The 27,990-nt window shown below is 42.0% G+C and overlaps 1 long non-coding RNA gene across 1 annotated transcript; it reads right to left on the bottom strand.

Moving 5' to 3' along the window:
• Window positions 1–17,520: 17,520 nt before the first annotated feature.
• Window positions 17,521–20,226, bottom strand: LOC131221197 (uncharacterized). Its single transcript, XR_009159098.1, has 3 exons — window positions 20,023–20,226; window positions 19,155–19,204; window positions 17,521–17,953 (listed from the first exon to the last, which is right to left on the bottom strand). It is a non-coding gene; the product is annotated as an uncharacterized LOC131221197 (long non-coding RNA).
• Window positions 20,227–27,990: the final 7,764 nt, after the last annotated feature.

Raw genomic sequence — 27,990 nt, 5'->3', positions numbered from 1 at the left:
TCAGCGGTAGAGAAATGGGGTTGGAAATAGCAGCAGGGGTAGGCGGATTTGAGTGGGGTTTATCATCTATGGCAGGGGCGGTGAGATTGGGCCGGGTTGGGATTACAATTTGGGCAGATGATTCAAGCAGGGCTGCAATTTTGACTGAGGTGATTTGGGCAGGGGATTATCGTCGGTGGCTGAACCCTACTGGGGAGAGAATGGGAAAATAAAACTCTGCTTATTTTCACTGTTTGATGGGGTATTTTTATCACATATGAAAGCGGTAAAAATGTCCCAAATTTGGAACGGCTTACTGTACCTAAACCAAAAACGCAACCGTTCTAAATTTGCCATTTTGGTGTAGTGAACCATTTCCCATAAATATATATATATATATATATATATATATATATATATATATATATATATATATATATATATATATAAATATATATATATATAACGGTGGGGTCAACCTCACGGGAACTTCCCATGAGGTCGAGCTGTGTGGGCCCCACCGTGATGTATGTCGAACATCTATCCCATCCGTCAGATGCACCATTCCATGGTGGGCCACAAGCTTAAAAATCAAGTCAATCCATGACTTGTGTGCGCCACACCATATACAACAGTTGAGAGGGGTTACCCTCCCATTAAAACATTCATAATCATTTGTTGGGCCCACCGAGATGTGGTTCACAAATCCAACCCATCCATTATGTGTGTCCCACTTGGATGATGGGTTAGACCAAGTTTCAGATGCATGCAAACTTTAGGTGGGCCCCACCAAGTGCCTTTATATGTTTCAGGCATGTCTTCACATGATTTTAGATGCCCACTTGAGTTCTCTATACGGTTGATTTTTGGGAAATCCCATAATTTAAAGGGGTCCCATCAAATGCCCGGTGTTGATGTTTGACACGCATCACGGTGGGGCCCACACAACTCGACCTCATAGAAAGTTCCCATGAGCTCGACCGTATAGAACCATTTCCCTATATATATATATATATATATATATATATATATATGTATATATATGTATATATATATATATAGGATTTATTTGATAAATGAGATCGATAATAAGTGCTTGACACGTGTGCAAAGATGCGCAGGTGAGCATGACTCTCTCTCTCTCTCTCTCTCTCTCTCTCTCTCTCTCTCTCTCTCTCTCTCTCTCTCTCTTTATATATATATATATATATATATATATATAGAAATGGTTCTATGCGGTCAACCTCATCAAAAGTTCCATGAGGTCGAGCTGCGTGGGCCCACCATGATGCATGTCGAACATCAAGTCAATCCATGACTTGGGTGGGCCTCACCACATACAACAGTTTAGAGGGGTTACCCTACATTAAAAAATTCATAATCATTTATTGGGCCCACTGATATGTGGTTCACAAATCCAGCCCATCCATTGTGTGTCTTACTTCGATAAGGGGTTAGACAAAGTTTCAGCCGCATCCAAAACATAGGTGGGCTCCACCAAGTGCTTTTATATGTTTTAGACATGTCTTCACATGATTTTAGATAGTATGGCCCACCTTCATTCCGTATACGGCTGATTTTTGGGATATCTCATAAGCTTAAGGGGACCCATCAAATGCACGGTGTTGTTGTTCGACACACATCATGGTTCCCATGAGGTCGAGCTGTGTGGGCCCCACCACGATGTGTGTCGAACATCTACCCCATTAGTCAGATGCACCATTCCATGGTGGGCCTCGGGCTTAAAAATCAAGTCAATCGATGAGTTTTGTGGTGTGTTTGTGGGCCACACCACGTACAAAAATTGAGAGGGGTAACCCTCCCATTAAAACATTCATAATCATTTTGTTAGGCCCACCGAGGTGTGGTTCACAAATCGATCCCATCCATTATGTGTCCCACTTGGATGAGGGGTCAGACCAAGTTTCATATGCATACAAAATTTACGTGGGCCGCACCAAGTTCTTTTATATGTTTTAGGCATGTCTTCACATGATTTTAGGTGGTATGGCCCACTTGAGTTCTGTTTACGGCTGATTTTTGGGATATCCCATAATTTAAAGGGGACCCATCAAATGCACGGTGTTGATGTTCAACACGTATCATGGTGGGGCCCATAAGCTCGACCTCATGAAAAGTTCTCATGAGCTCGACCGCATAGAACCATTTCCCCATATATATATATATATATATATACTATGAGGTCAACCTCATGGGAAGTTGTGTGGCCCCATCGTGATATGTGTCTAACATCAACACTGTGCATTTGATGGGTCCCCTTTAGGTTATGGGACATCCCGAAAATCAGCCGTGTATGGAACTCAGGTGGGGCATACCATCTAAAACCATGTGAGGACATGCCTAAAACATATAAAAGCACTTGGTCGGGCCATCCGAGTTTTCGATGCGGCCGAAACTTGATTTGACCCCTCATCCAAGTGGGACACAAACAATGGACGGGCTGGATTTATGAACCACATCTCAGTGGGCCCAATAAATGATTATGAATGTTTTGATGGGAGGGTAACCCCTCTCAACTGTTGTATGTGGTCTGGCCCACCCAAGTCATGGATTGACTTGATTTTTAAGCCCGTGGCCCACCATGGAATGGTGCATCCAACTGATGGTGTTGTCAAACAACCATTTACTCTAAAAGCTTGAGCTGTCAGAGTGTGGTGTATCCAGTGTTCGAAATATCGGTATCGCACAATGTATCGCACCCTTGGGATACATATATATATATATATATAGAGAGAGAGAGAGAGAGTGTGTGTGTGTGTGTGTGTGTGTCATGCCCCAAACCTGGAAATTGGATTCACAGGAATCCCAATCACCGATCCTGGTGGTGACAGCCTCCATAGTACCCCATTCTCGGCTCCCAGCGTCCATACACCAAGTTCCGATCCTGGGATTCTATAAGAAGGATTTTCCAACGTACATTTGTCTCATAAGAAGCATAACCACAAATATACCCAAAACATAAAGGCAACATCATCATCAATATCCACCAATATAATCATTTGAGTACAATGCTGAAAGAGAAATACATATGTTAAAATCAAAGCTCCAGAAGTCAACTACATGCTCCAAGCTCCATGCTGCCGCAACCTAACATCACTTGCACGCATTTATCGTGCATAAGCTTATAGAAAGCTTAGAGGGTGGTGTAAGTGTGTACACAAGGTAAGTGTCAAGTATGCAATATTAAAGTAAGCGAAGTAAGAGAAAATATACTGGTAAGTCCATGAGTCATATAATATCAGAATATGCAATGCGGATCGGCTATACAAATGCGGAATCATAGAGAACTAAATATCAGTGCCGATAATGCAAATGTAATATGTAAATCCTGAAGAGTCATAAATATCATCAACCTCATCTAGGTCATGCATCAAACCTGTGCGTATCGCGCGATCATGTGGGGATAACTCTGCCTCACAAGGAGTCCCATAATCATCTCAGCCCAATGGCATCTGCTTTAATCAATCATCAATCACAACATGCATACGAATGATGGGGGTCAACAGAAGGACGGCAGATTTAGTCCAAATATCAAGATAAGCTCACTGATTTAAAATGCGTCACGATAGTTAAGGAAAAAAATCCAACTTATAGCCACCACAAATCGAACGATGCAACCGATGTGGGGACAAAGTTCTGCCTTCACTATGTGCGCAGTAGCTTGCCAACACAATAGCTTGCCAATCACTGGTAGCTCGCCCAGGCTCCTCAGGCCCCGCCCACATCAGTGTCCGCCCACGTGCGCCCGCCCACATGTGATCACAGTGATAGAGCGTCACAATATCCCCCCACCAAGGGCATATCCAAGTCTAAGTGTAATAAGTGGGCTTCCTGACTTTCCTATGGGCCCAATATATACACAAGGTGGGCTCCAAGGTGTAGGTATCATGATGCTATGTTGTCACATACTCATAATCGGTATCGATAACCGGCACTGATAATCGGCCTCGACAATCGGAATCGGCTAAACAAAGCCTAAGGGAAGGTCACAATGTGGACATTAAACCATCATTGCCCAACAATGTGGCCATTTAACCAACATTACTCCCAAGGAGTGGCCATACAAGAGATTCATACACAACCCAACGGGTCATACATACATCGCACTGGGCCTCAACCATGGGTCTTGAATACATCACAATGGGCCTTGCCAAATGGGTCAGAAATACATCACAATGGGCCTTATCGTATGGACCGGGAATATATCACAATGAGCCACATCCCATGAGCCTCAAATATATCACAATGGGCCTCTACCCATGAGCTCCAAATACATCACAATGGGCCTCAACCCAAGGGCCCTAATACATCACAATGGGCCTCAACCCATGGGCCCTAATACATCACAATGGGCCTCAACCCATGGGCTTCATAACATGGGTCTCATATATATCAAGGTGGCCTCAACGGATGGGCCATAACTACATCAAGATGGGCCTAATCATATGGGCCTCATATATGTACCAAGGTGGGCCTCAAGGGACGGCCACAAATAAATCAAGATGGGCCTCATACATCCCCAAAATTATATTAGAGGATCATTTGGACCATACCACAAATAGTAATAGAGATAATAATTTTCCTGGTTAAATAAATCACAAGGCCCACTATAAAGTTTATTTTCCAACCAATCTAATCATAAAGGTCATAAAGACCTGGATTAAGAGGGGAAGACAAATATCATATAGGTCCAAACCCTGTAGCCCAAGGGTTTTGATGGTGGACATTCAAACCCACTATTTCCTGTAATGTGGTCCACCTGATCAACGGCTGGATGGTGTGGCCCACCGTGATGTATTTTGAGATCCAACCTATTCATAGGTTAACACAGTGAAGTGAAGACAAATATCAGCTTAGTTGAAAAACTACGATGGCCCTAGAAGTTTTAACGGTGGATGTCACTGTCCACATTGATGGTGGGGGCCACGTCTAGGGGATGGACGGTTAGTAAATAACACATACCTCATGAAGTGGCCCACCGTCCAGCCATATGGACAGTGTGGACCAGCTCATACATCATGGTGGGGCCTGACCGGCGCAGCACAGCTCAGGGGCAGGCATAGATAAAACACATACCACATGGTGGGGTCCACACATGTGGAATACAATGTATACATCAGTGGGTCCCATGTGGGGCCCACCATAACGTTTATCTATCATCCAAACTGTTGATAAGGTCACAGGGACCTGAATAAAGAGGAAAAACAAATTTCATAATGATCCAAAACTCCTGTGACAATTAAAAGGGGTTTCAATGGCAACCGTTCAATCCCATTGTTTCCTATGACGTGGGCCACCTGAGCTATTTATACGGCCGATTTTTGGGGTGGCCTGCTGCCCAAAGGGGGCCCCCCAAATGCGAGGTGTTGATGTTCCACACCTATCACGGTGGGCCCATGGCTGGGACCCGTGGTCCCACGCCTGCTGCTGACGTCAGCAGTAGCAGGTGCTGCCTATTTTTATATTTTTTAAAAAATTAGGTTTTTTTTGAGGTTTTTCATGCGTGGGGCCCGTATTGGAAGAATCCACCTCGCCCACTGGTTTCTACAGTCCATAACAAATCCATCAAGCCCAATATTCGGCATGTTTCGGCGTGTAGAAAAATTTAAGTGAATTTAAATGGTGAAAATCACTATTTACTAAGGTATGGCCCACCAGTTAGTCGGATCAGCTTCATTTTTCAGCTCAACGCCTAAAATGAGTTGGGGAAAAGGATGGACGGCTTGGATTGAATCCATACGTCAATGTGGGGCCTATACAAGTGGCTCACCCAAATAGCCTTGAACCAAGGCTAATATTTGTGTTTTCCATTCAATTTCAAGTGGGCTGCCCACGTGGGCCACCAAATGAGGGATGAGGTGGATACAACACTTATAAAGTGGGCCCCACCTATGGATGACTTGGATAAAATACATGCCTTATGGTGGGGTTCATCTGGGTGGGCCACATGGCCACATCATCACATACAATAAGAAACACTGAGAGAGAGGGAGAGAGAGATACACGTGTGATGGAGGGACCTTGACACTATGGGTCCTCCTTTGCATGATTTACAACATACATCAAGTGGGTCCCAATACATGTGGGCCCACCAAATCAAATCAACGGTGGAGATTCCTTCTCCACCAAAATAGAAGGTCTAGATGACCTGTACCCATGCAAAGAAAATAAACTTTAAGGGGGGTAGATTGTAACACCCCGAACTTTTCAATACCGAGTATTGAAAGTCCTCGAGTGTTACCGTAAATTTAACCTACTAGCTAACCTAACCCTACATCCATCCTCCAACGTGAATCTGACCGATTAAGAATGATCTTCATCCATAAATCAAGTCATCTGACCGCTGATCATGTGGTCTGATATACATACCTTCCCTTGACTAAATCGGTGAATAACTCTTTATCCATAATGATTTGAATGTAAGTTCTTTTGTAAGGATTGTTTAAAAATGGGCATAGAACCACATAGAACCATTAGATTTCACAAAAATCCTATATCAACAATAATTACGAAAATGCCATTAACCTAAACCCCTGAACTCTAGATCACATAGTTCCTATGATCCGTTTCATGTAAAATTTTATACCAGGCCTAATTATCATAAATTAACTATACATGTCAAATTTCAGCCCTTAGACCATAGTAAATCAGCTACTTGACCTCTACATCCGTTCGTACACTTATCAGATCAAGATTCTGATCTATCTATCTTATTCACACCATATGAATATGCTTAACTCACCATTAGAATCAGAATCTGAGAAACTTTCACGTGTAAGAAAGTCACTCGAATCTAACGTTATATAAGCCCTACCCCTAATCACTTCAGAAACCTATTTTATGTCCATCCGTTTACAAAACTAACCATACATCAATCCACATACATGGCCGGAGTGCATACCATCAAGTTTCTATATTTTTAAGTAGTCATCTAACCACCCATCCTGATCGGATCTGCCAAACGGGCCACAAGAACATCACTGTAAACCGATCATCATGAAGATCTTAGGTTCTAAGTCCAAACTGCCCGATGACTTGTTGATTAGAGGTGTACAAATATTATTTTAGAATTTTGAAGTATATTAGCCATTAAAAGAACATCTTATTCATCCTCGGGAGATCGGGACCCAAACTGGATCACAGGAAAGAGCACAAAAAATGATGCATGTTCGCCAAATTTCAAGACATTCGGACGGCACATTTTGACATAACGGGCGTCGGATGCCGGTTGAGAAATGGATGGCGAGTTGAATGCCACTACATGTCACCATTGAAGCTTGATCGGATAGTATGGCCCACCCGATCAACAGATCTGCCCCATTTTTGGACTTTAATCCTAGCAGGGCATGTTAAACACGATGAACAGAGCGAATCGTACAACTACAAGTAGTAAAGTGGACTTCACACAAAATAACTCAATTCATTCAAATTTTACGTGCATGGTTTAACGATGAATACTATTTGATGCATTAGCCGATCGTGTGGCCCACCTGCCAAAGACGGTGAATGGAGTGGATCTTTCGGAAGATCATCACAGGTGGACCCTCATTTATAAATCTGCATGTGGACGCAAATTGAAATTTACGGAATTAACACCACACATTGACTAGTGGTGTGGCTCATCCAAAACTCGGATACGTCCCATATTGTGGCCGCTAGCCTAACATCAACTTACAAAACTGATGGAAGGAATGGATTTTCTGAAAACCATACTAGTTGGCCCCCGAAAACAAACGGAAGGGAATCGTTCCCTGACCGTCCGTTCTATCATTAATAAACAGCAGGCGAGCAGACCGCTGAAGTTATGGGGAGAGTCGTGTCGGTTGGATTTCCAACGTGCAGACGACAGCTCTCTCTCTCTCTCAAGCCAAGAATAGCCAAACAGGGAGAACTTACAAGCTGTATTTATCCGTTTTGAAAAAAACAGAGGCAGCCACCGACGACCATTGCCTAGGGATTTGCAGAGTCTATCCCAGCCGCTGGACCCTTTCTCTCCCTGCCTATAAATGGGGAGGTTCAACCCTCCCAGACTGCACACAGAAGAGAAGTGAGAAAGGAAGGAAGCAAGGGGAGAAAACAGAGAGAGAGAAGACAAAGAAGGAAGGTGAGCTCGGCTCGCACTATCCCCACTCAGTCCGTGAGAACGGACCGAGCCGAGTCAGTGTAACTCTGCAGCCACACCACTCCTGTGGAAAGAGAGATAAAAGAAAGGAGGAGTAGGAGCGGTGGGCGTTTACACGCCAACCCAAGATCGGGTCGGACCCAATCGTGGGAGGTAAAACCTTTCCCTCCATTTTTTTACAACTCCAGAATAAAAACCCAAACTAAGACCCCACCACACCTCAACCACACGCGTTCAATGACAACTATCAACAGGGACTGCACAGGCAGACTCTGTTTTGAAATGGGAAATAGCTTGCGTTCAGGCGCTGTTTTAAGGTTGAACGTGGCCTGAGTTTCAGGCCCTGCTTGGGGCCGAACCATGACATCTATATGGTCCCAGCTTGAGGCTGAAACACAGTCCAGAAATGGCATGCAAACGAGCTCCGTTTGAGCTGTAACACGCCCCAAAATCTGGCTAAAAACAGCCCGAAAAACGGTCCGAAAATAAGCTATGTTCGGGGTGTTCTTTGGTCGAGAAAATGGCAGCCATTGTGCCAATGGTTGAGCTCTGAAATGGGTCGAAAAATGGCCCCGGGATGAGCCACGTTTAAGCTGAAAACCAGGGCCAGAAATGGTTCCCAAAACAGCCTGCAACAGGGGCCGTTCTTCACCATTGGCGGCTGACGGGCTGCTCTGACCGCGGGCTTCACCAAAATACAGGTGGGCTGACCATGGGCCTCACCAAGATGCTTGTACCCTGACCGTCCATCCTACCAGCCCTGGTCCACCATGACTTACATATTTTATCCTGGTCGTCCACGTCCAGTGTTGGACGGTTGGTACTTATATGTATCTACATATATGCATTTATAAAAATAATATGATAAAAACATATAAGGTGGTATATATATACACATAGTACTATATATGTGGGTGGTGGGCCCCACCTGGGACCCACCTAAGAAGTAATTGCTGGTGCACGTGTACACTAGCTATATAACTATTGTATTGACGTTACCAAGTTACGTGGGTCTGACTGTGGCATGTGTTATTCAACACTGCCCATCGATTTTGCTTAAAGTGGGACCCCACCTAGATGTATGTTATGTCTCCACCGTCCATCCCATTTCCCACCTCATTTTAGGCGTTGACCCGAACAATGAAGCCAGCCCAACTCTCTGGTAGGCCACACCAGTAGAAAGACTAATTTAATAGTGGTAAATCATTAGAGCCCGCCGTGATATCTCGGTGCGTCAAGACATATCGATATTGGACTTATTGGACCTGTCCTGAGCCTGGAAACCAACCAACGGAGTAGATCCTCCTGAGGTGGGCCCCACCTATCAAAAATAATAAAATAATAATAATAAATATATAAGAAACATGCACGTAAACGTCCAGAGGACGCTGTCTCCTTTTGCTTGAAAATTTGGCTAGGACCATGGCCCCACCACAGGCCCTACCATGTGGTGTGTTGAACATCAACACTGTCCATCTGATGGGTTTCCTTTATATATGGGGTGCCCTCAAAAATCAGCCATACATAGAGCTCGGGTGGTCCACACCATCTACAATCTTGTGAAGACACGTTAAACCATATAAAAGCACTTGTTGGGGTCCAGCTGAGATTTGGATGCACTTGAAACTTGGTTTGACCCCTTAAACTAGCGGGACACACTTAATGGATGGGTTGGATTTGTGAACCACAACTTGGTGAGCCAAACAAATGATTATAAGGTGATGATTCTTCCCCTTGAGCTTTCCATCTTCTCATTAGCTTAAGTTATAGTTTTTATTTAAATTCATAATTGATATCTCCCTTTATAATCACATGTGTTAGCTAGTGAAAATTGAATTGTTGTATTACATGCTTTATGATTATCCTGTATAATTGTTCATGCTTGTGGATTTCTTTTATGGATTGCTTATGGAACTTAAACTGGTACATTAGTGGGAAATTCCCACATATGAATGTAAACCCATACTTGGAATGTAACTTGACTAATTGTGATCGTAATGGACCTACGGCTTAGTGGTTATTGAATGGTGGTTTAAATTAACCATTGATGTGGGCCTACCATCCAAGGTTATTGTGTCCAATGGTTTTCAAGGATGGTCTTTTATCGTAGGATTTTGATACTCGCCCTATGTGGCCTAATTTGGTATTTGCCTTATGTGGCTTATTTTGGTATCGTTCTATGAGGCTTTATTTTGGTATTTTTTCCATATGAGTTCGATGTTTTTATCATGCAACCATGCAATGGTAAGCCCCATATACTGTATATGATTGGCCACTAGTTGACGGGTTCCATTAAACATCCTAAGGTGGTAGTCTCATGAGCTAGGGATAGTGGTATGAGACCTATGCCCGAGCTGTCGGCCTACACTAGTGATAAGCCCCCGTAGTGACCTTGAGCTTATTTAAATTGGTTGATTGTAACTGGACTAATAATGGTTTGGCTAATCATACATCCATGGCATATTGGTGATGACGGGTGGCTAATTCTGGATGTTGTAGCACGTGCCCTTAGGATCATCGGGGTATCGTTTCGCTAGTTCCCAGACCACCGACTATTGATCTATTATTCCGACTAGATGATTTTCCTAGGTCGATTATTGCATGGGTGACGAGTCCAATTTTCGCACGGATGTGCATCCCCGGGGTGATGTACATTCACGCATCCATGCGACCGCATCATGTATTGTTTTGATTGCCTTGTTGTTTTATAACTATGCTTACATAATGCGGCGGTATGTAATCTTGAGGGGAATTCACACCGGTGGCCACTCATCCATTAAATATACAACCATACAGTCACGCAGGTGGCCCCGTATATTGGTGAGGAGCAAGCTATGGTTAACAATGGTGCATGATTCTATTTGCTAAGGGTTGCTACAGGATTTCACAGTTCAAGATTGTTGTAGTTTATCTTATTTCACATGTAATATTATTTCATTTTGTATTCGTAAGAATGTGGACATTGGTTTGTATAAGTCATTATGGGCAACCACTTGTATATTCTAAATGAAAATTGAAACTTCCCTTTTAGCTTACTTGTCTATTCTACGCTCATCTGCTTACTCTGATAAAGAGAAAAAAATGCGTGAATTTGACCATCCTTTAAGGATGACCTCTAGCCATGCAAAGAAAATAAACATCATGATGGGGTCCATGGGGAATGGCCCCATCATGGAATGATCATGAGAATCAAGGTGGGCCGTCGGCCACACCTAGGGTCCAAAGTAAGATCCATACCATCAATCGGTAAGCCTCACTTGGCCCTTCATTAAAACAAGAAATCTAGTCTATGGTAACACCCACCGTTCGATCTTCTTGGTCCGATGGAAAGCCGAGCTCCTTGTGTAAAACTTTGATAGTGGCAGATGAGAAATGAATGGCTAGGATGAAAGTTCTTGGGGTGGAAAGTGGGCCACACAAAACCACTTTCTTTCCTTAGAATGCATGGACGTCCACCCTCTCCTCTTGCTTGGAATATGTGAATGAGAAAAAGAGAGGTGGTTATAAGAGAGGTGATGTGTGATGGAGTGATGGAGTGATGGGAAATGAGTGATGAGGTGATGGGCATGTACTTGACATGTATGGGTGTGTAAGAGAGAGAGAGAGAGTTGACTTTGGGGTTGCTTTTAAGGATGGGACATGTACTTGACATGTAAGGTGATTGATTGGATTAATTTGACATGCCATAGAGATTCTCTTGGGATTGTAAACGCGCGGCATTTTCTCGAACTAAACGCGGGTCGACATCTCCCTGCCAGAGTATCGGATCGGTATGCAAGACGCGGTGTTGGAATTGCGGCAACGGTGCGGTCGCAATAGTACAAGTCTCAGATTAAGCCGACTCAAATCTACGGGATACGACTTAGAGTCGCGCACAAACGTCGATTATAGGTCGCAGGTTGCCAAAATTCGTCGAGAAGGATTGTGGAAGTCGACGGAACAGTACGGGCTAGGACACTAGCCTTACTGAGAGAGAGAGTCATGCCCACCTGCGCACCTACACACGTGCGCACCTTTGCACACGTGCCATAGGCGTCTAATCCGAACGGTCCATGTGATGCGGAATCCCATGAAACCTCAATAGACAAATTTTCACCCTATGTGTGTGTGTGTAACCACTGCGTAGGGGAGCTATATGCCCACGCACTACCACCCTTTGTTGTGTTGAGGTTATTAGCCAAAAAATGAGTGCAATCCAGAGCTCAAGTGGACGTAGAATAGTAGGCAGTGTGGATTGAACCACTATCATTGAAATCTTCCTGGGGCCACGACAGTTTTGGAACAAACTGATAATTGTTCTCTTCCTTAATCAAGGTCTGTGTGACCTTTTGAATTGGTTGGATTGCAAATAAATATCATAGTGGGCACTAGGAAGGTTTCAATGGTGGTCAATATTATCCCCCCTGCTTCACATGGTATGGTTCGCTTGAGCTTTTTGGTCTCATGCTCCGAAATGGCATCTGCCTAGTGGATGAAAGGTTTTTGATATAACACATCATGGTGGCCCACCAAACTTGATGACACTAACACACCACCGAAGTTGGCGGTGGTGTGGCACACCAAGCAATCCGGTGTGGATTGGTACTACCCCCACCGTGACCTAGCTAGAAACGGCCGGTCCTGTCAGGGGCTATGTGGGGCCACTATGATACATTTGTTTTATCCACACCGTTCATCAATTTTAAAAAATTATTTTAGGACATGAGATAAAAAAGTTGAGGCATATTGAATGATTAAGTGGACCACATCACAAGAATTGTGGGGATTAATGCCTACCACTGAAAACCTCTTGAATGTCGCGAAGGTTTCTGATCAAGTTGATATTTATGATTTCCTTTCATATAAGTCCACGTGACCTTGTGAACAGTTTAGATATCAAATAAACATCACAAAAGGCCCTAGGAAGGGTCTACCTCTTTTTTGGGCTCATGCTCCAAAATGGTCTTTCAAAATGATAAAACACTTATATCAGGTTGGGTTCCACAACCTTTAACAGGACTGTCCGTCTCTAGCTAGTCCTGGCGGGGGTAGTACCCAATCTGCGCGCCCATGCAATCAGCTTCATGCCGTTTTCCAGCCAAAGGCTTTCTTGTGCATGGAAGCTAGGTGGGGCCCACCGTGATATTTATGATAAATCTACTCTGTCCACCCATTTTACGAGCTGATTTTAGGATATGTGACCAAAAACGAGGTGGATCCAAAACTCAACTGGACCGTACGAGAGGAAACAACAGGGATTGAATGGCCACTGATGAAACCTTTTGTATGGCTAGATAAGTTTTGTATCAGGCTAAGTTTTTTGTGTTTTTAATTCATCCCAGTTGGAATAACCTTATAAACAATTTGGATGGCATGTAAACATCAAGGTAGAGCCAGGAAGGTTTCAACGGTAGGCATTTCTTTCCTCACTCTTTCCTCCCATGTGGCCCATTCGAATTTTGGATCCTCATCGTTTTTTATTACATGTCCTAAAATAAGCTTAAAAAAACAGAGGGACAGGGTGGATTTTTCACAAACATCATGGTGGACCTTAGCTTCCCTACACGCGAAAGCCTTTGGTGTCGAATGGAAGTGGATTGCATGAAAATGACGGTGAAGTGAAGCGAATTGACCGTGGCTGTGCGCATATAGATCCCCTGTGATACGGTTTATTTTTATATATATATATATATATATATATATATATATATATATATATAGAGAGAGAGAGAGAGAGAGAGAGAGAGAGAGAGAGGATGGGTTCTTTCTTTTATTAAAACTTGTTCAGGAGTAGTTTAGATTAAATGGAAAATTCATACAAGTATTGAGGACCAATAGGATCCCTTTTCTTATCGATCGGACCAAGGATTCAAGCCAGGGCCTTCAACCCTATTTTATGAAATGGCTATATATACATAGACCCAAGTATGAAACCATTACATGATTAGGATAGATTAAATTGAGATTGCTTTGGTTATCTTAGGGGTTGTTTGGGTGAGGGATTGGGATAGGGTTTGTGAAATTCGTGGATTTCAAATCTCCCTGTTTGTTTTTGTTGGGGATTTGTTAAAACTGTGGATTTCCTAATCAGAATATTAAATTATACTTCCTTTACTACACTACACTTCGCTCTTTAACCTTTTCAGTCTGGCCTTACTAAATTTCCTCTGGAAATTGCGGCTCGTAGATTGCTCAGTCACTACGTGACCTATGCTCAGTCAGGCTTCCCGACTAGGAAGCCCTCCCTCGCTTCGGTCACTTCATTCCCTTCGCTCAGTCGGGCTTCCCAACTAGAGAAACCCTCCTCTTTGGTCACTTTGGGACCTCTATGCTTAAGGAATCGGAGATTTACTAATGAAGTGAGTAGATCGATGATCGCACCGCTCAGTCATTATAACATACCTCATTAGTTGAATGTTCTTAATTTTGCCATAGTAATGACATACCTCATTAGTTGAATGTTCTTAATGCTTCGGTTACCGCGTTCCCTTCTCTTTTAATAGAGATTGATGAAGGATGAATTGAAGTATGCAAAATCGAAAATAATAATAATAATTTGGCAAATCCACAAAATAATACTCTCCTAAAAGCTACCTTATTGCAAAATGCAATAAATGCTCCTCAACTCCATGGATTTGTAGCTTGATTCCCAAACTATGGACTTTGCAAATCCAAATTTCAAATCCAATGCAAATCAATGAATTTGACAAGTTCATGGATATACCAAATTCATATTTTCATTTTCCCTGGTCCCAAATAGGCTGATGTTTCTCAGAGTGATTCTTCTTCACTCTAGTAGTAGTTCCAGAGGTTGTTGGGTTCTCCTATACATTCTTTGGGCCAATCAATCTGTTAGCATCTAATTGGAGAATTTGATGGCTAGTGTTAAGTCTTTATACTTCTTCAATTATTGTCAATTTCCTTCAAGTTTGCTACATCAAAACCTCATGCTATGTAAAGTAAACCTAACTTTTATCAGCTTGTTTTCTTCTTCTTTCTTCCATCAACGCGTTCTAAAATATATAAAAATCAAGGTCCAAAACTTTCTGCAAAATTTTCCAAATTTCCCCAACCCCGGACACTAGTTTCAGGCTGAAAATACCCAAATTAAACCCGAATCCTCATTTTGCCAAATTCCACCAACCATACATCATAAAACATTATTTTTGCCAAATCTCAACCTTAAACCCATATGGACCAAACCGTAATTCGCAATTGACCCCATTTTTTTCCCAGCCGTATCGCCTACTAGCCGCAACCTTAAGTCTGCTAAAAATCCCAACCATGGTCCCCTTAAATAGCAAAAACTCCAAATGATGACCTTATTTAACCACAAGCAGCCCTTATTTAGTTCCAAAACTCTATTGTTATCCAAAACCCAACCTTATTTCCTCAAATCCTACTTTTGTCATCCCTAGATTGCCAGAATTCATAGCTTTGAATCATCCGAAACGCTCCCATAGTCCCTGTTTTGCTTAAACCCTAGCCTTTATAGAGCCCAACTCCATTTATAATACATAAACCTCAAACTCTAGCCTCAAACAGCCGCTAAAACTCAACCAAAACTAGTATGAGTCTTAGGAGTGTCAATGGGCCGGGTTGGCCTGTCTGGCTTGACCGCCTCGGGCTGGGCTTGGGCTTAAAATCTAGGCCCATTTACTTTTCGGGCCAGGCTTGGACAGATGGCTCAAAGCTCATAAGCCCGGCCTGATTCTCATCCTCCTTACCTCCCCCATCCAAGTTCTCATCTCAAAATAGAACATACAACCCATCATTACCTTTTGGCATATTCCTTTGGAGAACACAACTTGGAACATGCGTGGTGCAAGGTTATTCCCATGGACCATTGTCATGTACCTCTTGGAAGATCTCAGGTACAAGATCAAAATAGTTCCATGTGGGTAGCCCTTGAGAGTAGGAAAAGGTCCCCGATGAAGCCAATGCCTAAGAAGATTTGAATATCAAGAAGTACATGAAAAATCAATGTATAAATTGAAGGAAGAGTCAACCAGGCATTTAATAAACGGTTCTAGTGTAAGCTACTCAATATCCTAAATTTGACGAGTAAATGTCCATTAATCAGTGCACATCCACTATCTTAGTGGATGTTTGTCTTTCTTGTCCTTTTTAACTTCTTCATTAAAGGTTCTTACCTTGTTAAAACCCCTCCCTCATGTATGAGGCCAGTTCTTCTCCATGTGATTGTAGGATAAGCTTATTTTACAAGTGCTGAGTGTGGGCCCACTGAGTGTATTTATGGAATCCAACAAGATCAAAAGGGTCCTATCATGAAAGTTAGAAAGCCTCAAAAATCAGGCGGATCCAACCATCAGGTCAGCCACCCACACGAATGTGGGAATTTTTGGATGGTTGTTCATTGTTTTCTTTAGTGGGGTCCACCATGCTGTCTATCATTCCATCCAACCTGTGCATTACATGAGCCCTGCCATGATGATGGGATATTCCCAAAAATCAGGATGATAAAGTCATTAGGTGGGCCACACCACCATAAATAGACCCCAAATGGTGGCCCATACGATGGTTGGATCAGCCAGATTTGGGGCGTTCAACTATCATTGTAGCTATAGGGCAACCCCACAAGACTAATTGGATATCATACAAACACCCTAGTGGACCCTATACACAGTCATTTTAGAACAACTTATTCTACAAGGAAGTGTTGAGGAGCCAGTTGGGTCTTCGGTATATCCTATGATCAAGGATAACATATCTACTATTTTAGGGCCTTGAGCTTGTGCAAGTTGAGCTTCTATATTTAGGTGCAAGAGTGTTGATTCGATCCAATTTTTGTCCCACCCATTCAGTGTGGTTGTTGTACCTTTTTCTTTCCTCTGGTGAAACATGTGAACCTTAGGCTATGATTGTTTAATCAGTGATATTCTATAGATATGCTCCATCCCACAATGAGGCTCGCAATTTGGATGGTCTGGATAGATCAACGCCCAGAGGATGAGTCCCAAACATTTCAAAATGGCGGCATACTAACATGGGAGTGTTCCGCGGACCACTTCCAGTCGCCGGACATCCGTACGTTGTGTACGGTTACAGCCCTTGTAACATTTGGATTTTTATATATTACTTCCTCATTAATTTGGTTTTTATATATACTATCTTAGGTGTGACCCACCTGATCAGAACTATTCACATAATCACATGTGGACTGTGGACCAACCAATACACACACATGGGCCAACTGATCATTATAATTTCATATTCACATGAACCATCCAATACATCACATGTGGGCCGCAAGTGGAACGGTAATTCATATACGTAGATCTGGTAAAGTATTAATTGATCAGTAACCATCCATCTAGATGGCAGAGATTCATAACCTTCCATCAATACATTTGTACTCATGCATCACATGTATGAAAATTTCGCAAACAAAAGTTGAACTTGAGGCCATATCAATAACATTCCAACACCAATTGGAGTGGATAGTCAGGATAACTGGTTAGATAGAAGACAGCGAACATCTTGACTTGTGCAAAGGACAAAGAAGCAATAGCACATGCTAATATGGGGTCAAGTGACAATTGAGCAAATCTTCGTCACCATCTATGACTGAAACTAGTGAAGACATGATATAAGGCTGACACATGGCCTGTGACTCGCACAAACTCAAGGAAGAGTTCCTTCAAGCCAGGGCAACTGATGCAGCCAGGACATCTGATCATCCACATAGGAACCAAAGTGGAACCCATTGTTGGCCGATTGAATATCAGGTCTATCCAATTGAATACCAGGTCATCCAAAGGTTCTGATTGATCTGGCTTACATCAAGTGTTCACATTTAACTGATTACAGACCTGGACCACATCAACAGTCCTGAAAGAAAACATAGGATCAATGTTTTAAATAGCAGTAGCATGTTGCGTAACACTCATCCCTTTGTTGCATGTAGCATAAATAGCATAGCATGTAGCGTAAGCTACACACGATACTTCTATTTTTTAATTTAAAAATAGGAAAGATATGATAAATAGTAAGAAAAAGGGGGAAATTATAAAATGCCTAAAAGATGATTCATTTTTTTTTATTAATTATCATTTATCAAAAGCCAATCCACATATATAAACCAAATCAAATAATTATCACATCATCAACTTTCTAAGCAAACAACTTTAACTAATAATGTCTAATTGAAACCATAAGTCACAATTATGAAAAGAAATAAAAATCACATAGGTTAAAAGTATCAAGTACGATACAAGTATCACATTCCTCAACATTAGATACAAAGAAAACATGAAAAAAGTAATAAAAAAAATACATTGTATGTTACGCGTACGCTACGACCCCTGTAGCATATGCTACAGGGGATTTACGCTATTTACTACGCTACATAGTGTATGCTACCAGCATATTTGAAACACTGCATAGGATAAATCAAGTGTGATTAGACAGCAGGGGGCCACAGATCCAATCAGATTATCCCAACATAGTAACCAGTTGAACTATGCAACCCACAAGTCCAACCACGCTGCTCCTCTAGGGTATATAAACAATAAGGGTTTGTACAGACTGTACAGCCCTTCAGTCCTATATTAGTATGTATTCTTTTAATAGAAAAAACCTTTCAAAAACCTTTTAATAGAGAAAGGATTCTATATTTAGTTGCTTAATTTGTTTGGATTCTATGTTTTATTACAATTTTTTAAGGACTAGATTAGATTCAGTAGGGAAATTTATACAAGGACCAAGGCTTTTTAGGTTTTTGTATGCAATGGCTATGCATACAAATCCCCACGTGTGAAACCATGACACAATTATGCCGAACTAAATTGAGTTTTCTGTAGTTAATGTTTCTAGAAGAGTGGCTATTCCTCCTTCGTTCTAGCACCAAGACTAGAAGGTTATTGTCTTCTCCAACAGTCCATCATTTGGGCCCATATATACTATAGCATCCACTTGGAAGATTTTATCTAGAATGGCAAGTCTTCATATTTCTTCAAAAATTTCAATTTCCTTCAAGTTTGCTACATCAAAACCTCATGCTATGTAAAGGTATTTCAATAGAGACAGTTACCTGATTGTTTATGGTCCTCTTCTGTTTCCACATCTTCAACTTTAGGGACTCTGTAACAGGTGGGGAAGAATAAGGCAGAATACATTGGCTTTAGATAAAAATGTCCATTTCTTTTATAAAATTTTTACAGTAAGGTGTAACTTTATGAGCAACAAGATCTGACGTAAAATATATGATTTTGGGGTAGAACGAGCTACTTTAGCCAACCAACCCTGCTATGCCGGGTTGCGCAGCCCGGAATTGCGAAAAACTCCTTGATCGACGGTCGTTTCCCTGTTTTAATTTCGTTTTTACTATAAATAGTAAGTTTTAGTTTGATTATAACTCTTCGTCCGTTGGGGTTTAGGAGTTGCACAAACGTGAAAAGAGTTTAGAATAATTAGGAGAACGGTTTGGTGAAGCCAAATAGGACACTTACTATTTTTTGCCAAAAACCTTGCGCACTAGTAGACATCATGACCGTCTATAAATAGTAAGTTTACTATTTATAGTAAGTCGTGGATTCTAGGAGTTTGAGTTGTAGCTTGATTCTAATTTCTTTTCCATTGCTTGGTACCCTTATTTAAAAGGTTGTGATCTCATTTTTAATTATTTATCAATCAATTTCAAATTTATTAGAATTTATTTTTATTTTCTGCTTTCTTTCTCTGTGGATTCGAGAAGTCTCTGTGAGAAGTCCAGAGAAATTTCGTGAATTCGGAATAGTTATCCTCTTGAGGAAGACGGTGCTCGACCTCACGTCCTCCCCTGCGTAACAGGTGGGGAAGAATAAGGCAGAATACATTGGCTTTAGATAAAAATGTCCATTTCTTTTATAAAATTTTTACAGTAAGGTGTAACTTTATGAGCAACAAGACCGAAAGCTAACCTCACTGGCTCGGTATTATCAGTAGGAGACCCAAACTCATATGTAACACTATCCTGTTCGGCCTCAAAGATCTCCCTAGCACACGGGTTCTCATCGCACAATGTCGCAACAGTGGCATCAGCTGCAGCAGCTGCAATATGTGGTCCAACTACTGTAGAAAGGAGAGCTACCTAACATGAACATTGTTAGTTTTTTATGCAGAAACATTGTTACAAATTTTCAAAATAGACGAACCCATCCTCTCTCTCTCTCTCTCTCTCTCTCTCTCTCTATATATATATATATATATATAGAGAGAGAGAGAGAGAGAAATGTGTGTGTGTGTGTTTAATACGTATTCAATGGTATCCACTTCCATTCGACACCAAAGGCTTTCGCGTGTAGGGAAGCTAAGTAAGGTCTACCATGATGTTTGTGAGAAATCCACTTGTCCATCCGTTTTTCACGCTCATTTTAGGACATGTAACAAAAACGATGAGGATCCAAAATTCAAATGGGTCACATGGGAGGAAAGAGTGAGGAAAGAAATGCCTACCGTTGAAACCTTCCTGGCTCTACCTTGATGTTTACATGCCATCCAAATTGTTTATAAGGTTATTCCAACTGGGATGAATTAAAAACACAAAAAACTTAGCCTGATACAAAACTTATCTAGCCATACAAAAGGTTTCATCAGTGGCCATTCAATCCCTGTTGTTTCCTCTCGTACGGTCCAGTTGAGTTTTGGATCCACCTCGTTTTTGGTCACATATCCTAAAATCAGCTCGTAAAATGGGTGGACAGAGTAGATTTATCATAAATATCACGGTGGGCCCCACCTAGCTTCCATGCACAAGAAAGCCTTTGGCTGGAAAACGGCATGAAGCTGATTGCATGGGCGCGCAGATTGGGTACTACCCCCGCCAGGACTAGCTAGAGACGGACAGTCCTGTTAAAGGTTGTGGAACCCCTTATCCAAGTTGGACATGAGCCCAATCAGTTTATCATTTTGAAAGACCATTTTGGGGCAGGAGCCCAAAAAAGAGGTAGACCTAAGGTTTGAGTGGTCCACACCATACGAAGCACTGGTGACAATAACTCCATTGTTGAAACCTTCCTAGGGCCTTTTGTGATGTTTATTTGATATCCAAACTGTTCACAAGGTCACGTGGACTTATATGAAAGGAAATCATAAATATCAACTTGATCAGAAACCTTCGCGACATTCAAGAGGTTTTCAGTGGTAGGCATTAATCCCCCACAATTCTTGTGGTGTGGTCCACTTGATCATTCAATATGCCTCAACTTCTTTATCTCATGTCCTAAAATAATTTTTTAAAATGGATGAACGGTGTAGATAAAACAAATGTATCATAGTGGCCCCACATAGCCCCTGACAGGACCGGCCGTTTCTAGCTAGCTCACGGTGGGGGAAATACCAATCCACACCGGATTGCTTGGTGTGCCACACCACTGCCAACTTCGGTGGTGTGTTGGTGTCATCAAGTTTGGTGGGCCACCATGATGTGTTATATCAAAAACCTTTCATCCACTTCGCAGAGACCATTTCGGAGCATGAGACCAAAAAGCTCAAGCGAACCATACCATGTGAAGCAGGGGGATAATAATGACCACCATTGAAACCTTCCTAGTGCCCACCATGATATTTATTTGCAATCCAGCCTATTCAAAAGGTCACACAGACCTTGATCAAGGAAGAGAACAATTATCAGTTTGTTCCAAAACTGTCATGGCCCTAAGAAGATTTCAATGATTGCAGTTCAATCCACACTACCTTCTATGGTGTGTCCATTTGAGCTTTGTATTGCACTCATTTTTTGGCTAATAACCTCAACACAACAAAGGGTGGTAGTGCGTGGGCATATAGCTCCCCTACGCAGTGGTTACACACACACACATAGGGTGAAAATTTGTCTATTGAGGTTTCATGGGATTCCGCATCACATGGACCGTTCAGATTAGACGCCTATGGCACGTGTTCACTAGTTCTCTTGAGAACCAGTGTGCAGGTAAGCATCTCTCTCTCTCTCTCTCTCTCTCTCTCTCTCTCTCTCTCTCTCTCTCTCTCTCTCTTATATATATATGTGTGTGTGTGTGTAACGCCCTGAAATTCAGGGGTCGAGCATAACTCAGCTCCCGAGTTCCAAAACATCACTGATTTTTGGGATATCCTATAAACTAAAGGGGACCCATCAAATGCACGGTATTGATGGTCAACACGCATCACGGTTGGGCCCACACAACTCAACCTCATAGGAAGTTCCCATGAGGTCGACCTCATCACGGTCGAGTTGTTGTGTGGACCCCACCGTAATGTGTGTCTAGCAACTACCCCGTCAGCCAGATGCACCATTCCATGGTGAGCCACGGGCTTAAAAATCAAATCAATCCATGACTTGGGTGGGCCACACCACATACAACAGTTGAGAGGGGTTACCCTCCCATTAAAGCATTCATCATCATTTATTGTGCCCACTGAGATGTGGTTCATAAATTCGGCACATCTATTGTTTGTGTCCCACTTGGATGAGGGGTCAAATGAAGTTTTGGTCGCATGGAAAACTCAGATGGACCCCACCAAGTACTTTTATTTGTTTTAGGCATGTCCTCACATGGTTTTAGATGGTATGTCCCACCTGAGTTCCATATACGGCTAATTTTCGAGATGTCCCATAACCTAAAGGGGACCCATCTAATGCACGGTGTTGATGTTAGACACATATCATGCTGGGGCCACACAACTTCCCATGAGGTCGACCTCATAGTATCATTTCCATATATATATATATATATATAGTTCTATGCAGTTAAGCTCATGGGAACTTTCCATGAGGTCGAGCTGTGTGGGCCCCACCATGATGTGTGTCGAACATCAACACCGTACATTTGATGGGTCCCCTTTAAATTATGGGATATCCCAAAAAAAGTCGTAAACGGAACTCAGGTGGGCCATACCATCTAAAATCATGTGAAGACATGCCTAAAACATATAAAAGAATTTGGTGGGGCCCACCTAAATTTTGTATGCATATGAAACTTGGTCTAACCCCTCATCTAAGTGGGAGGGACACATATAATGGATGGGATCGATTTGTGAACCACACCTTGGTGGGCCCAACAAAATGATTATGAATGTTTTAACGGGAGGGTTACCCTCTCAACTTTTGTACGTGGTGTGGCCCACAAACACACCAAAAAACTCATCGATTAACTTAATTTTTAAGCCCGAGGCCCACCATAGAATGGTGCATCTGACTGATAGGGTAAATGTTGTCGTGCTCACGGGAACTCCCCATGAGGTCGAGCTATGTGGGCCCTTCCATGATATATGTCAAACATCAACACCGTCTATTTGATGGGTCCCCTTTAAATTATGGGATATCCCAAAAATCAGTCGTACACGAAACTCAGGTGGGCCATACCATCTAAAATCATGTGAAGACATGCCTAAAATATATAAAAGCACTTGGTGCGGCCCACCTGAAATTTGGATGCGTCTGAAACTTGGTCTGACCCCTCATCCAAGTGGGACACATAATGGATGGGCTGGATTTGTGAACCACATCACGGTGGGCCTAGAAAGCTTGTGTGGGCCCCACCATGATGCGTGTCGAACTCTAAACTGTTGTATGTGGTGAGGCCCACCCAAGTCATGGATTGACTTGATTTTTTTAAGCCCGTGGCCCACCATGGAATGGTGCATCTAGCTAATGGGGCAGATGTTCAACACACATCACAGTGGAGCCCACACAGCTCGACCTCATAGTACCATTTCCTATATATATATATATATATATATATATATAGAGAGAGAGAGAGAGAGAGAGACATGCTCACTTCGCACATGCGCACTTTTGCACACGTGTCATGGGCATCTAATCCGAATGGTCCATGTGATGGGGAATCCCATGAAACCCCAAGGGACAAATTATCACACCGATCCAAAATTCTAGTGGGCTATAGCAAAGAGAAATGCAAATCAAAGGAGGAAACTATTTTCATTTTTCATGGCCCACCTAAGTTTTGGATCAAAGTAAAAATTGGGCCTGGGGGTTTCACGAAGTTTTGCTTCACGTAGTCCATTCAAATTTTGGAGTCACATCACGTTTAATGAGTTCTCAAAAAAGTTTGCACGAGTACTGTGTGAACTCTCTCTCTAACATTCTACTATATATATATATGTGTGTGTGTGTGTGTGTGTGTGTGTGTGTGTGTGTGGAAATGGTTCTATGCGGTGAGCTCATGGAAACTTCCCATGATGTCAAGCTGCGTGGGCCCCACCATGATGTGTGTCAAACATCAACACCTTGCATTTGATGGGTCCCCTTTAAATTATTGAATATCCCAAAATCAACCGTATAGAGAACTCAAGTGGGCATCTAGAATCATGTGAAGACATGCTTAAAACATATAAAAGCACTTGGTAGGGCCCACCTAAAATTCAGATGTGTCCGATACTTGGTCTAACCCCTCATCCAAGTGGGACACACATAATGGATGGCTTGGATTTGTGAACCACATCTCGGTGGGCCCAACAAATGATTAGGAATGTTTTAATGGGAGGGTAACCCCTCTCAACTTTTGTATGTGGTGTGGCTCACACAACTTAGAGATACACCAATTTAATGAGCAAATGACTTTTTGGTAATTTTATTTCTTTTAGCTATTCACCTAAAAAAAAATGGTAATATATATATATATATATAAGGAAAAGGTACTATGCGCTCGACCTCGCGATAAGCTCCCGTGAGGTCGAGCTGTGTGAGCCATACCGTGATGCATGTCGACCATCAACACCGTGCATTTGATGGGTCCCCTCTAAATTATGGGATATGTCAAAAATCAGCCATATACGGAACTCAGGTGGGCCATACCATCTAAAATCATGTGAAGACATGCCAAAAACATATAAAAGCACTTGGTGGGGCCCACCTGAGTTTTGAATGCTGCTGAAACTTGGTCTGAACCCTCATCCAAGTGGGACACACATAATGGATGGGCTGGATTTGCAAACCACATCTCGGTGGGCCCAAAAAATGATTATGAATGTTTTAACAGTGCACGGCCCCTCCCCACTTCTGTATGTGGTGTGGCCTAGACAAGTCACGGATTGACTTGATTTTTGAGACCTAGGCCCACGATGGAATGATGCATCTGACTAATGGGGTAGATGTTCGAAACGCATCGCGGTGGGGCCCACACAACTCAACCTCATGGGACGGTCTTGTGAGGTCAAGCGCATAGTACCTTTTCCCTATATATATAGCATAGTACATATATATATATATTTATGGGAAATGGTTCACTACACCAAAATGGCAAATTTAGAACGGTTGCGTTTTTGGTTTAGGTACAGTAAGCCGTTCCAAATTTGGGACATTTTTACCGCTTTCATATGTGATAAAAATACCCCATCAAACAGTGAAAATAAGCAGAGTTTTATTTTCCCATTCTCTCCCCAGTAGGGTTCAGCCACCGACGATAATCCCCTGCCCAAATCACCTCAGTCAAAATTGCAGCCCTGCTTGAATCATCTGCCCAAATTGTAATCCCAACCCGGCCCAATCTCACCGCCCCTGCCATAGATGATAAACCCCACTCAAATCCGCCTACCCCTGCTGCTATTTCCAACCCCATTTCTCTACCGCTGAAGAAGTTCAAAAATCCGAAGAATGGTATTTGATTTCTTTCCATTCCTTTTGTTTCTAGGGTTGTGTTTCATATATTTTCCTTTTTTGAAGGATGAAATCTGCGTAACAGAGATGGTTACATGGAACTGCATGAACATGGTTACATGTTGACCATTGTGGAGTCCTTGCAGTATTCAGCGGCCACAAAAGGTGGGTGGTTGCTACCTTGGGTGGAGTTGGACGAGGGCGAGAGAGATGAGTTGGCGGTGTTTCCTGTGGGGCCTGTGACAGATGAGGAGATCAGTGTGGGTTTGGTGGGCGAGAAGGATGGTGATTTTGTGGGGATGGAGCCTGGCTGTTTGACGAATTGGATGGGGAGATCGAGCTACTCCGGACTCATCAGTTGATTTATTTGTCTTTTTTTTTATAAAAATAATAATAATTCTCTTCTGGCCTCAGAACTGGTGACGTGGAACAATAATAAAAAAACATCCACTGTGCCTTAACACAGACGATCCCCACTCTTTTTTATATGAAAATCTGCATATTAATTGTTCGAAGAAATGCTTCTATCATGAATTTTTGGATGAAATCATGCTAGTGGTCCTCAGCTTGAACTCACGCAGGTCGTTGTATGGGTTGTAAGAACAATTGTATCATCCATCTAGTTGACCTGACCTTCCTTTGGTGAATTCACATTTTTCTATTCATTTGATCAGTGACTTTTCCTTATTAAATTTAGACTTTGGATTATTTTTTGATTGAAGTCTATTGATCAAATGGTCATCATCATCTTATGAGTTTGGAAAGGCCTGCAAAAGGATTGTTTGGATGATCCGAATATGCAAGCATGTGCGGCTCTTTCATCAAATAAATAGTCTGATTACCACCTTAGTAGCTTGTACAACAGTTTTCACGGCCCATTACTTTTGCTCTGCTCATGAATTGTTTTAGCATAAATAGTAGCACATCATTTTTAAGTTTTATATATATATATATATATATAAGCTCTTTTATAGGAGAAGTTACTTTTTAATTAGATATTTTTTGATATACAATCTCTTGCTTTTATAGGAGACAATACTTGATAGGGTGGAGGCGACTGGACGGCATGTCAAGAATGGTCATGAATGAAAATTTATTTCCCTTATATAGTTTCTTTGTTGGGTTTCTCACGTATGAATGTTGGAGATATTTGGATGATGTTTTCAAGCTATAGCATGATGATGATGATGTGTGTGTGTGGATTTGTGTGTGTGTGTTTTTTTTTTTTTTGGGTTTGGCTATTAATCTTCAATATATACTTCAATATGTAATGCTTGAGATGTATTATTTTATCTGTATTTGGATGTAATATGCTTATTCAAAGTGGAAGTAGTTATTTTGAGTGTCGGCTCAGGATGAGGTCCGCAATGCTTTACCAGAGAGTTTACATGGGTGCGTGGTCAAAGAAGCTCATCAAGTGCAGGCTATAATCTTGCTTTAGCTGTGCAAAATTTAGGTCAGTCCAACTCCGATGACCTGATAGGCCATACATATAGATTAAATGTTCACCGTTCATTTCTTTGGCATACGTTTGGCTAACGTGGTTTGCAACTAACCTGATTCTTGGACGTAGGCATAAATTCTAGGTGAGGTTTGCTAGCCCCACATGTGGGTGAAGCCTCGCACAACAACATGCAGCCACATGTGCCAATATAGCATAATTTGCAAGAACAGAGATTTCCATTAAGTGGACATGAAGGATGTGGAGAATAGTGACATGAAGGATGTAGCGGCATTTGATTGAGTGGCAGGCGGATGTGAGATGTGGGGCCACGCAAAGCATGTTGAAAGTTGTTGGCTGGAGTATGTACGGGATGTAGAGAATAGTGGCACGGAAGTCCATTTTCCTTTAACAGTTTGTTTTATCATGATCCTAATTTTGTTGTAAATGGTGGTAAGATGTTTTGATGATGTAATTTTCAAATTGCAGCACGGCGACATATATAGCTTTTGCCAACATCTTTTGACATGTTATAATGTTCTATTATTTGTTATTATACCAAATAATACAAACAATTTATGTAACATCTGATTTATTTTCCTGTGTGCTTGTATGCATGTAATATGCTTGTTGAAAGCTAAAACAAGAAACAATTTCTTTACGGTGTACGTAGGCCTAGCAAGGCTTCCTCCAATCTATTCCTTTTTTAGGTGTCAAACATTGTATGACCGAGAGTTTTTGACATTGTGCTCGGATTTTCGATCTACACAATTTGTGCCCATGGTACAAAAATGTGTGGTTGGTACTTGGTACTATGTTCCTAGTGTTGATGGAAAATACTCCACTAGTCAC

Source organism: Magnolia sinica, chromosome 12 (genome assembly GCF_029962835.1).
Source record: "Magnolia sinica isolate HGM2019 chromosome 12, MsV1, whole genome shotgun sequence".
NCBI classification, from domain to species: domain Eukaryota; kingdom Viridiplantae; phylum Streptophyta; class Magnoliopsida; order Magnoliales; family Magnoliaceae; genus Magnolia; species Magnolia sinica.
This window is presented reverse-complemented; position numbering and strand designations above follow the sequence as displayed.